The 13,800-nt window shown below is 36.0% G+C and overlaps 1 pseudogene; it reads right to left on the reverse strand.

Moving 5' to 3' along the window:
- Positions 1-2,708: 2,708 nt before the first annotated feature.
- LOC115231864 lies at positions 2,709-3,666 on the reverse strand (annotated as a pseudogene).
- Between the last annotated feature and the right edge of the window lie 10,134 nt (positions 3,667-13,800).

Here is a 13,800-nt window from a genome sequence, read left to right on the forward strand (position 1 = left end):
TATTATGCTCTTATTTGTTTTTTTTTTTTTTGAGAGGACTTGGTGATTTTTGGACAGGGAATATATACAGGGAAAGATGAAACCTTATTTTTGTGTTCTTTTTTTGTATCATTGTAGACAATATACCAAAAAATTAGGACAATTTTTTTATTTTTGACATATGAATTTTTAGCACGTGCCATTGAGCAAGAGGATAAATTCTGAGATAGATAAACGATGGTAAATAAGAATCATATATGTAATAATGTTTATTTTAGATGTGTTTGAAGCAAATGTAATATTACTTGTGACATATTGTTGATTTGTTTGGAAATGTTTCTGTTGTTTAAAAGATGCTGTTTTGGAAAAACTGACATAATAAGCAGTAAAAAATAGTAATGATGTTGATAAAGTGGAAGGTATAATTTTCTGTAAATACAAAGTTGTTCATAAAAATTCGAAATTTGATTATATTAAAATAATGATTATTACTCACTTTTTCTAATAAAAAAGTAAATGTATTATTATTTTTGCTGACTATTTTTTGATTAATATGTTACTTGTGAGAGAAATATTATCAGATATTTTTGTATTAGTATATTATAAACCAAGTTACATTCATTATATAGTCAATTATTATATAATAACATTACATGATTGATTAATTTTTAAAATATTTAAATAGTAAATCAAACCGGATTTCAACAAAGAAATAAGATTTAAGTAGTTTGAAATACTCCAGACATAATTTAAATCTCGTGTCGACACGATCTGGAAAACATTTTCTTTAATTTATTATCAACCTGCACTTCTGGAATGAAATTAGAAAAAAAATGTCTTGCACTTTGTTAAATAAATATATTTGCGTTACATATAAGTCGTAAACGTGTATGAAATGATTGATTAATAAATTGTTCTTGTTACTAAGTTATCTGGCTTATAAAAAAACTTCGCCATCCGCCTTGTTCACTACTTGACCGTTGTCATTGTAATGCTTTTTCCTTTTTTTCAATCACTCCATCAAGGTCCCCAAACTCTGATTTTTTAATTTTTAGGGGATTTGCTTTTGAAAATGCAACAAATTGCATTTTTATGTTGAATTTAATTAATTATTACGATTATATAATATCACAGTCCGAATAAAATACAAAATGTTTAATTATTATTAAAAATAATTTCTTTCCATTATCACTATGTAGCGGAGGCCCGACATAATAAAAAATTATTTGGAATAAATCTGCGATTTCAGCAGAAGATTTGGTCACCGACATTTCAAGCATTACATATTTGGAAAAAGAATTTACAATTACCAAAATCTATTTTAGTAACATATCATACCCAGCCATCATTCATCGTCGAATATCTTCTGAGGTCAATTAAATCCGCAATGTATCTGTCTCTACATCTCCTTGCAATGATTGGCGTAATTGGAGGCTTCGTATACAATAATTTTTTAGACCAAAAATATTTATTGAAAAGAGTTATTACTTGACAGAAAGCACAAAGCGAAATCACCTTAGAGATTTCTTCTCTATTCAATCCATAATTGAGATTTCTTAATTTCGAAAAAAGCCGGTCTCTCCCAAAGTGGTAATGTTCCGCCTAACTTTTATTTTTGCACCTCAACGCACTTTAATTCGATTTCATCTTCACAGAAAAAACGCAAATTAAGCCCATTCTTTCAAAAATATGTTTTTCCATCTTCAAAATAGATATTTATTATGTCAGACTAATTTTTTAAATTTCTAGCGTATTTTATTCGGACTGTGACATATAATAAAAAATAAAACCAATTTTTATTTTCTAATGAAAATAAATTATTTTATTGCAGGTATTGGAAAAGCTGCTCAAACTTCTTTAAGTCCTCATCCCAAATATGTCCAACCCATCCTGCTTCATCAATTTTAAGATTGTAGAATATTTAGAAAGGTTGTTTTTTTCTTGTAATTATTAGTTTCTGTGTGCAGGCCGTCTTTTTAAAGATTCGCCGTGTGTTTATTAAGCTTCTTACAAGGGAGAAGATAAATAAATATAGTTTTTTCGGAATTTTGAAGAGGATAATCTTCAATTTTATGCTGATTTGAAACATAAAGCAAACTATTGCCTAAGAAGAGTAATATTTCGTTCAATACAGAACATTTTAAAACACACAATTATCATCACTTTTGTGAAAAGCGTTTTTTGTGTCCGGAGCTTTCTTTTATATTTAAGACCGCTGCCAAAATCCTCAAAAATCTTTTTTAAGATTCTTATTTTAATGACCTATTCAGAAAATCTATCGGACTATTAGGATCTCACTAATAGATTCAGTTGTATATTTCGTTTTGCAGTCAAGTGATGAAAATTTCGACTCTCTAAAAATAATTTTCAAAAACTGGGGACCCCGGAAGAAGTTATGTTATTATTATAACCAAGATTACCGTCAAAAATCATAGAACTAATTAATCAGGTGATCCCGACTTCTCTGAGGAGGGTCCGAAGAAGTTATGTGGAATGATAAAAATAATAATGAGTCAGATTCTCAACTAAGTTTAACCACAAGATCTAGAAATAGAAACATTAACTTCATTCCAGGTTTCTGACAAATTATAAATAAAACTCGATTGATTTTTCAATTTGTGTTTTTTATTTTCAAATTATCTTGTTCGAAGCAAATTATAAGTCAAATCACTATAATCTTCAGATTAGAAAAAAATAAACAACAAAAATGAAATGACCAAAAAAAGTAATTAATGTAAACTAATTGTAAGATAAATATTGAGGCGTCGCACTGAACTTTGCATTGCACTTGATAACTTTATTAATGGCCTCGATAAAATCCTTTTCCGTAGCCATCTTCCTACGAGCCCGAATGGCGTACATCCCGGCCTCAGTACAAACACTCCTAATCTCCGCACCTGTGCTGTTGGGACACAGTCTCGCCAACAGTCCAAAACGAATCGACCGATCTACACTCATCGTGCGGGAATGAATCTCAAAAATAAACTTTCTTCCCTACAAATAATTCAATTCAACCAACACCTCCAAATCAGGCAAACCAAACTCAATTTTCCTGTCGAGTCTTCCTGGACGGACGAGTGCCGGATCAAGAGTATCCGGCCGATTGGTTGCCATAAGCACTTTCACATTTCCACGTGGAGAAAACCCATCCAGCTGAGTAATAAGCTCCAACATTGTCCTCTGCACTTCATTGTCCCCACCCACACCGTCATCAAATCTCGCCCCTGACCTCCTCACAAAAAATAACCTCCCACAGCATCAATCTCATCAAAAAACACAATACTGGCCTTTTTGTCCTGGCCAACTCAAATATCTCCCGAATCATCCTCGCACCCTCACCCACGTACTTCTGCACCAACTCCGAGCCAATCACTCTTATAAAACAGGCGTCCGTTCTGTTGGCCACAGCTCGGGCACACAACGTTTTCCCTGTGCCTGGGGGACCATACAACAACACCCCCCGTGGAGGATCAAATCCAAGAGTCACAAACTTATCAGGCTACACATCAAAACGTGATTCATACATTCAATAAGGGCATTTCGACCACTTCCTTCAGTCTTTCAATTTGTTCTTTACAACCTCCCACATCGTTGTAAGTCACGTCCGGCTTTTCGTCCACCTCCATCATCGTCACAGTCGGGTCGATTTTGGGGGGCAGAGGGATCTGGATTTGGTATTTAGTGCGGTCAACCCTATTTATTTATATTTAAAACAACCCACCCAACTCTCATTCCTTCTTCAATGTCCGTAGGGGAAACATGTGGACTCAAACTGACAACAAATTTGGCAAATTGTTTGACATTAATTATATATTTAGTGTCCTTCGGTCCCTCGATTATCTTGGAACAACGAGCCACCTGCAATGGCTGTTCTTCTAAGGAGAATTAGTCCTGAAATGTACGTCGAAGGACTTGTTTGTCCCCAGAAAGATCCCACAGAGGGGGAGGAGCCAACCCGGTTTCTGCTTCTCGGACACCTTGAGTTATTTTTTGGTGGAAAACCGGAGATTTCGTTGATTCTTTGGATGCTTTCCTGAATTTGATCGTCGCAGTCTTTTATTGGCTGGTCGTATGTGTTTATCTCCTGTTTTGTTATATTTTAGTGAAATACGTAAAGTTTTAAAAGTCGGATGTCTTCTTCGTCAAGTCCTAATGTTTTTTTATAACTTTTTAAATAACCTTTATGAGCTTTGGTCGGTTGTTGTTTGTCAGGATTCGCAACATTTGATGACACCACATCCATTTGTGTAACAATGTGATATATTACTTGTATTAATTTAAAATTATTTATAATATTCTAATCGTCTACATCTTAATTACATTTTATAAAAATAAATGTTAAATATTGATTAATTATAGTAACCAAGCAATGATGAATTAGTTAGAAGAACTACTTTAATATTCAAAAATGTCTGTTTAATTAAAACCAATTTATCGGTTAAATAAATATTATTTACTTATTAATAAATATATATTCATAAATTATATAAAATAATAAATAAATTATGAACAAGCGGTCGTTTTAAGTTGTGGTTGTGTTTTCCATATCTTATACATTTATATATATTTATTATTAGTAGAATAAATGAATAAATTGAACGAGAATTCAAAAGTTAAGGTGGCCATTCGGTAAATAAATTTCAATCACCACCAGTGTCCGTCCTCTCACCGGGAGTGAGTTATGTGAGGAATATCCCTACTACACTAAAGTCCTACCTGAGACCTCCCAAATATTGTTGGGTGGCAATAAATATTTCACTTTCGACCACGTTTTTGGGGTCAAATCCAACCAATCTCAAATCTATTCCTCAATCGCCCACAATTTAGTGGAAGGGTATTTCCCTATCTAATTGTAGGTCCTTCGAAGGCTACAATGCCACAATCCTCGCATATGGACAGGTTTTAACTCCTTTCTACTTTAGACCGGTTCTGGGAAGACTTTCTCGATGGGCTCGTCATTCAACGTGGATTTGAAGGAAGACCAAGTGGGGATAATTCCTCGTGCTCTTCTCATTTATTTTCGGGGATTAAAGCACGTTCTGAGTCAGAATTCAAACTGTCCATCCAATTTGTCGAGGTTTGTCAGGTCAGTTCAAATTGGCAGATTTACAACGAGGAAATCAGAGATTTGTTGGACATTGGCACAAAAGTAGTCCAAAATGGTCATATCGTAGAATAAAAGTCAAATAAAAATCCACGAGGATTCCCAGGGAGGAATATATTTGGTGGGGGCAACCATGAAGGTGGTGACTGACTTGGAACAAGTGACAAACCAACTCAGAATGGGTTGTGATCAGAGAACGACAGGAAGTACTAACATGAACAACCAATCTTCTCGTTCTCATGCAATATTTTCTATTTTAATTAACCAAGAGAAAGTCATTGAGTTGGAAAAAGTTGATTAATTAGTTTGATTGGATCAGGGTGAGTCACACAAGGAGATTCTAACATCTAAATTTAATTTTGTGGATCTTGCTGGGTCAGAACGACTAAAAAGGACTGGTGCGACCGGAGAGAGGGCAAAGGAGGGGATTTCTATAAATTGTGGACTGGTTTGGTGTGTTTGGAAGACTATAGTTCGCATTGGGTAACGTAATCTCAGCTTTGGCTGATAAAATGAAGACAGGGACATTTGTGCCTTATAGGACATCAAAGCTGACTCGAATATTGCAGGATTCGCTTGGGGGGAATAGTCGGACTGTCATGTTGGCGTGTGTTTCCCCCTCTGTCCGTGACTGTATTGAGACAACTGGGACAGTCGAATATGCAAATAGAGCAAAGAATATAGAAAATAAGGCAACAGTCAACCAAGATCTCAATAGTCGGGAAATTATGACTCTTCGGACACAAATATTGAAATTGCAGAAGGAGTTGGCCAGTTGTGGGTATTTGGACTTGTGGTGGACTGGTAGAATTCGGATGGGATGAGACTGAGACTGATTGACCTAGAAATGGAGAATTCGCAGTTGCACCAGCAAATAAGTGAACAGAAGCTAGAAATTAGTCGTCATATTCCCGTTTTGAAGAGATTCAGATCAATTCAGATAAAAATAGGCTGGAAGAATATTTGGCAGGTGAGTTGTGTGATTTGAGTGTAGTGTGTGGTGGGGAGGACATGGTTGTTCGGATATTATAAAAGAACTAATAGAAGAGAACTCGTCACTCAAGTAATCTCATTTGAGTAATGTGAAGGAATAAAATATTGATTTGGAGTCACTCAAACATGATGACAAAACACCCGACACTGATGTGAGTGGTCTAAATGAATAATAGATTAATCAACTCATCCAAAACAGTGCGCAGACAAAGAGAGGAATCTACAAGAATGTGTTCTGATACGTAAATAATAAGCCAATTAGTTAATTTATTAGACAAAGTGAGGATATGGAGAGCAGAGAGGAAGATAACACGTTGATTGAGAGAGATGGGACTGTGGACGGCATTTCTGATTCCAGTCAAATGGTCAGTCTGGCACAGGAGATTGAGTCGAAAGAAAGGCTGATTCGAGTGATTGAAACCTCCCGTATTCGCTGCAAAGAGATGGAGACTTGTTACGAGACTAAAATAGGAGCAATGCTCAGCAAAATAAAGTCCTTGGAGCAAGAACGTGATTTGATATCAAGACGAAACAGCAGTAAATCAACCTCTTTAATACTCAATAGACAAGAAGGATGTCCGTTCTAACGAGAGGGTGGAGGAATGTGAGAAGAAGATCGCAGAATTAAATAGTTGTGTTCAGAAATACAAGTCATTACTGCGAGAGAAGACACAGCAACTCAAAATCACTGCCACTTCTGAGCGGGACCTTCAAATGCTGAAGAAAGAATTGGCGGAGATGAAGAAATTAAAGGTGTATTGTGAAATATATTTAAGGTCAATATGATGAAGAAAATGAGAGAGGAAGCCACTCGGAGTCGACAGAGGGATGTGGGTCATACCAAAGAAGTCAATCAACTCGAAAGGAAGTTTCAGCGAACATTGTCTGATAACAGAAGTCTAAAAATTGGGTTGGAGCAGAAAGACTCGTTGCTAAAGAGGAAGCAGGCCGATGTTGGAGTGTGGTGGATTAACTAATTAGATTGAGAGTCTGAGAAGGAAGAATAGGCTAATCAGTGTGGAGGCGACTAAATCGAGTATGACTGTGTTATTTATGCTTAGATAGGAGAAAGATATTGAAGGAATTGGTCGACAAGAACATAAAAACAGTGGAGGATTGGATTTCCAACATGAGTGGACATCAAGTGACAATCAACAATATAGAAAAGGACATGTTCAGTTGGGTTAAGGTAGTTTGAGAACATTCTAGTCCTTCTAGAAACAAAATTCATATAAAAACGGCTTGTATCATTAAGGGAGAAGAGATCACGTCTCCCTGCTCATAAAACAGTTGGTTATGAATTATGACGAGAAGGATAAGGCTGATTTGCTGGATACAAAGATATCCTCGGTGGAGTCTACGATTGAGTTTATAAGCAGTCACGTGAAGGATTGTCAGTCAAAGATAACACATTTCATGTCCAAAAAGGTGGAGTGAGTGAATTATGAGTATAGAATGAATTTGGGTCTGCCGACGAGTTGTCCTCCAGTCTATGTGATTACTTACAGAATTCTGAGGATATCAAGCCGATTCTGGTCAATATCCTCGAGAACATGATCGAGAAGGCTGATTGTTGTAGACTAATAGACAGATTGTGCAGTTGGAGAAGACAATTGTGGATAATAAGGCACTTCGTGCGAGAATTTCCAAATTGGACGCACGGAGTAGTTTCAGGGCGGAATTGTATGGCAATCTGATGGACTTGGTGCCCAACGACGAAGACAAGTTGAATATTGACTTGAGTTTCCTCGGAGATGACGTGTCTGATCCAGATTTCGACGATGAAGAAGGTTGAGTGACTAATATTCCTCCCAGAGACCGAGGATGAATTTGACGGAGACATTCCTTCCACAACCAATCCTAATGAACTGTATTACCTTATGATTCACACTGCAGGACAGTTCAAGTTGGTGTCGTCCAAGATGTTGGTATTTTGGTTTAGTTTTAGGAAGTTATTCCAAGAAAACACAGACTGACTGCCATGCCCTCGATGATTGACACTTTGTCCAGGTGGTTGATCTGTTGTTGCATGTTTAGTACTATTGCTACGTCGTCGAGTGGAAGTGTTGTGCCTGTGCCTCATCACATGTTCATCAAGTCGGCCAGTCACACTTTCTCTATCTCAGATGTACAGAAAATAAAGGACGCGATGGAGAGGTAGTGTCCATACCTCAAATTTAGTTCTCGGTTTTCCCACTTTTCTGAAGGAAAGAGCGGACCCAAGTCCTTATTCCTGGAGAATGTGTTCGAAATAAGAGGGCCACGTGGGGGAATTGTGTCAATGAGTGCCAGTCAGGATAGACTTGTGAGTTCTAGCAAGGGTTACTCTCAATAACTGATTCCAGACTGTTCGAATAATTTGTGGGATTTGGAGGCGTTTTGTGAAGTGCAGACTTACAGTGGATACCCCACCCCACGTCACGAGGAATATCAACCTTTCCCCGAACTGAGGATGGTGGTCATGACGGCTTCGTACTGCTCAATGGTGTGGGACATTCGAGAGCCTGCTAAAAAGAAATTTTCTATTTTTTGGTTATTTTTACATTTTGAGTGTCAGTTCTGATGGAAGTGTATTCAGGAATGCACAAAGTTTTAATGAAATGCCCAACGCTTGTTCGACGCCGTTGGTTGTGTGCTTATCTGTGGATAGACTAAGTCTGTATTCTTCTCATTCCAATGTTGTGAATGTCTGGGATTTGTCCAGGTTTGCACATTGGGTCATTATTTTAGAATGGAAGCACGTCCCAATACATTTATGTGCGACTCTTTGATTGTATTTTTGCTTGAGGTGGTCATTGAGGATGTTCTTTATCTCATTGCTGCTTTGAAAGATCGAACTCTTTGTGTATATTTTGGGAGAATAACTTGATAAGGTGTTTAATGTGAAAGGGGACACTTTTGGGATGTTCACCCCAGATGTGTTGTTCGCACTCCCCACAATGATAGAATTGTCCATCTATATGTGATTGGGAGTTTTCTATTCTCAGTAAGTCATGACGGGTGTGTGTGTAAATGGGATGTGAGGGATTCGTTAAGAATAGTCAATGTGATGTCTATGGTTATATTTTTAGAGGAATGTTCTGGAACATTCTGGAAGGAGTATTCAGTGTGTCCACGATATTCCGTTTTGGAGAATGCGTTTTGTTAGTGGGTGTCGGAATAGTGTGGTCAAAGTTTGGAATTCGGAGTCGATGGAGTGCAATGACTCGTTTAAAATTAGTGACAAGGGATTAATTGTTTTGCTGTAAATATGATGCTCTTTTTTATCGGATTGGAGTTTGAGTTTTATTTAATATTTTAGTTTCATTTCTGCATGGAAGAACAGGATGTAGATATTGAAATTCGGTTCTCTTTGACTGTATTTAAAATCTTTCTATTTGTTTTTTGCAGGTGCTAGTCTTATTTTCTAACTCAGGGTAGGCAAGGAGTTTTGACAGATTAAACTAAGAGGGATTTTTTGTAGTATTAAGTTGTCTCTTGTTCACGTCTTGAGTTTCAAGCCAAGAAATACGCTTTGAGATCGCTGTGAATTTTGTATATCCATTTCCAACAGTCTAAGTAGTCTTTAGTTTTTTCATCTCGGCCAATTCTATACAAATATACACTGAAATGGATCGCAACGTGACAAAGCAGCATTTTGGGCTGAAGTATTTTTATTCTTAACTTCGGCCCGCTTCAAAAGTAAACATTAATTTAAATGACTACTTTAGCTAGTCAAAAATTCATTGTTTTATGTAAAAGGCGACTGGATTGTTTTTTTCCAACTCAAAAAAGTCTGCTTTCCATAAAATAATTCACGTCTTAGTAACAAACTCAAATACTATGCATATCTTTAAGAGTGGACCAAGCAAGAAACTAATTTTGATTCATCAAGCAGCAAGAACCTTACTATAAGATGGCTTATTTGATAACTCATTCTTTTTCAAACGACTTTAAAACGTCTTATTTATAATTCAACATTTATCAAAGAAAAAAGAAATAAACTTTCACTGTTCTTTACATAAGTACATGTACCCCTGAATATTTTCCATGTTTTTAATTAAATAATCCTTTGTCCTACATGTTGCTGTACAGCTTAGTACTTTCTAAGAAATATGAAAATTGTTTAATTTGTATTCATTATCATAAATTTAAAACGGAAGTGCCTTCAAAAACTAGGGTTTGGTTCAAAGTATTTTTATAGTTTATTTAACTTACATTTTTGCTTACCTTGCAAACAAAGAACTCATTTACCTCTCCCGAAGTGTTTATATTGGGATAATAAAATAACTTGTGATTCTTTGGTCTATAGTTTATAGATTTCTATTCTGTTTTTCATTGGCTCAAATCACTTCCTATCCCCAGCACGGGATTACCACTGGACAATGAATCCTTACGGATCGGGATCTGTTTACGCTTGTGTTGAACATCTGCCAGCCCCACCATTGCCGGTGCGGGTCCACAATTTCGTAGAACAGCTCCACGCCTTGTCGTGTACAAAGAGTGCCGGTAGAATTTCTCGCCACACCTTTAAAGTCGGCTAGTTTCCCTTCCATTCTAAGGTCTGTCGGCCTTTCCGGGAGCGACGATAAGCGTCCCGACGGGATGACGACCTTTCCTTTCAGGGGACGCAAGTCCCTAGTTTGGAACGACACCTGCCTCGACTCCTTCTTGGTGACCATGTTACTCAAAACTTGCAGCAACCCGGGCTTTGCCAGTGATCAGGCCGAAGAGTTAAAGAAAAATTTTCATTAATTCATTTAGAGGCTATTTTCGTGCAGGATGAAATGCAACAGTACCGAGTCAAGTAATTCACTGTCATCCACTGTTTTATTTAAGTAGATTTTTAGTTTCATTCCCGAAATCGCTTGAAAGGCTGTCTCGAACGTAATAATAACGTCATCAGCATAAATAAACACATTTGTTAAGATGCACACATGTTTTGGAAAGTTTTCCATATACACTTTTTTTTTTATGATTTGGAACTTTGGAAATCCTCTTTGGAGGCTGGCAGATGGATCTGCTTCCAAAACCACTGCGAGCTGATTGCGGAGGAATTCGGTAGTCTCCTCTCGGCTCGACAGGCATCCTCTTCGAAATTGCAGGCAAATTATTTCAGCCTTTGATTGGGTTCTAGATTTCTAAGAAATATGAAGATTGTTTAATTTTTATTTATCATCATAAATTTTAAATAACTAATACAGTCGAACTCCGGGATGAGGCATCAAGTACCCAAAAAGCGGGTGTGCCCTCAAACCGGGGTTTGGTTCAAAGTATTAATTTAGTTAGTAGCCCCGAACTGCCCGACATGCAGGAAGCCGGCGGTTATTAAGCCGCGCACACCCTGGACCGGTCGCTCCTAGAGATACCGAAGCGCTGTGCGTGGTAGCGAAATTACCGGTTGCCCAGGACAGGAAAACAAGTGATGGACGTAGATCGAGTAAAGGTAACATGCCTGGTAGGGCTTTCTTTTTAGTTTTTTTCCATGAAATCGCGTGCAAGGCAGGGGTGATGTCCGCAGCAAAGTCTAGCGAAAGTCACATGTTTTTTTCTTGGCAATAGTGATTCTGATTCATCGATTTCTGGGGGAGGTTCTTGGAGTATTTGGTTCGGTGATAGTCTCCGGATTGACCTCGTGGAGATAAAATAGTGTATTAGATCCGATCTTTTTTTCGTTTCCCAAGGGGATTTTCAACATAGTTTTTTCCAGGTCAGCACAGGTAGCACGTATTTACCTTTTGTTGGCGTAAAGTATTAACTTGTAGTTTAAGTATAAGTTAATACTTGATTTACATTATTATTTACTTCGCGAACAAAAAACTCTTTTACTTCGATAATAAAATAAGTTGTGATTCTTTGCTTTATAGTTTAAAGATTTTTATTCTTTTTTTTTCATTGGACCAAAGCACTTCTATCCCCAGCACGGGATTACTACTGGACTTGACAATCATCCATGAATGTTTCATTTTTGAGAAAAAATTGGAAAAGACCAGAAGATTTGCTATTAAATTGGCTTTTGGATTGGACTTAAATTCAAAAATCGAAGATGCTTATGACGTTAAAGTCAGAAGGATATAAGATTTGTTACATCACTTGTGAAAATTATGATGTAATTTTTTTTCTTTTGGGTATATGCAAAGAAGAGACATGTGGTGTCTCATAAAATGACCCTATACAATGAAATCAAACCCACTTTAATTAGCCTCTTGTTCTGCTCTTGGCTTTTTCCCTAACATTAATTTATGGGTTTGTTGGGAAATAAAACTTGTCTTGTCTTGTCTACTACTGGACGATGAACCCTTACGGATCGGGATCTGTTTATGTTTGGGTTTGAACATCTGCGAGTCTCACTCTATGTATTTTTGCCTCCTTTTGCCTTCCAAACCTCAGGAATCTTCGGCAAGGCCACGACTCAAAAAATATTTTTCGTTAAATAAAAAGAAATTGTGGATTTTTAAATTTATTAAATAAACTGAGGAATTTTTTAATGAAACCAAAGAACAAAATTGATCATTCAGCAATATCTTCGAGATAGGTTATAAGGGATGTGAGGCCATTTATATAGTTCATGTCTAACTCATTAGAAGGCAATGCATGAGCAAAGTCAATCATTTTTATTTCAATCTGATCTTCCTTGCATTCTTTGAAATCAGTTTCATAAATTATATTAAATTGATGTTGCGATAAATCTCCACGTTTTTTGAATTTCGAAAATTTTTAGGAGCTCTTTCAGTTTTTGTATTACAATTTTTAAATATTCTCTCCCATTTGCGAAAAAAAAGACTCAATGCTGTAATTATTAATAAATAAATATTTTTCACCATTACGAGTTGTTTCGGGTGTAAGCTGAAGGCCATATTCCTTATCGTAAACGTCGTAATAATCAAACCGGCACCATCTCTTTAGAATTTAAGTATTGACACAAAAAACCCTCATTCCGCATATTCGAAATTTGATGATATCTGCAAATGGAAATTTTTTCATCTTTTTTTCCTTTGAAGCTCAGATTCCCATGTGACTTGACCGATTTTGATATCAATTAATGAGGATTCTGAAATTTTGCTGATAGATCTTTGAGACAAACATAATCTAAAATTAATTATTTATTATTGTTAAATTACAATTCTCAGATTCTTTACAATATACAGTATAAAAATAATCTGCAGTGAACGTATACAAAAGATTTGTATACTACCAATCGGAGCTTGTGAAACGTTTTTGTAGTAATTTGTTTCCATAACTCCTCGATTATCATTTTTTAACTTTTTTAATAGCTTTCCTTCTCCGTAACTAAGGAATTCTAATATTTAAACAAAATTTGTGATACTACCCTTTTTCCCTTTAGAGCTTATTCCTGCAACCTGATGAAAAATGGTTTTGTTTCTTTTAAGAGTACACTTCTAATTTACAATTTTTTAATAATATAATAATATTTACTTGGAATTCTTGCTGCATTTAGAATATATAGTAGTTGATTTCATATTTATAAATAGTGAAAAACATTGATTTCAACAATTATCCTATATTGAATTCATTAAAGATTCATTCATTCAAATTTAAATCGAAATTACTACCCTGAATGCTGAATGCATTTTAATTTTTTAAATTCTAATTTATTAAGAATTCATAAATATAAAGCACACACTAATTATAACTTCACTACTGTGTATTAAAGCACATTCAAGGGAGAAATTTAAATAATGGTACAGAAAAGTGATTCAAATCATGTGTAAAAAAATTTTTAA

The sequence above is a fragment of the Octopus sinensis genome, unplaced genomic scaffold (assembly GCF_006345805.1).
Source record: "Octopus sinensis unplaced genomic scaffold, ASM634580v1 Contig18913, whole genome shotgun sequence".
NCBI lineage: Eukaryota > Metazoa > Mollusca > Cephalopoda > Octopoda > Octopodidae > Octopus > Octopus sinensis.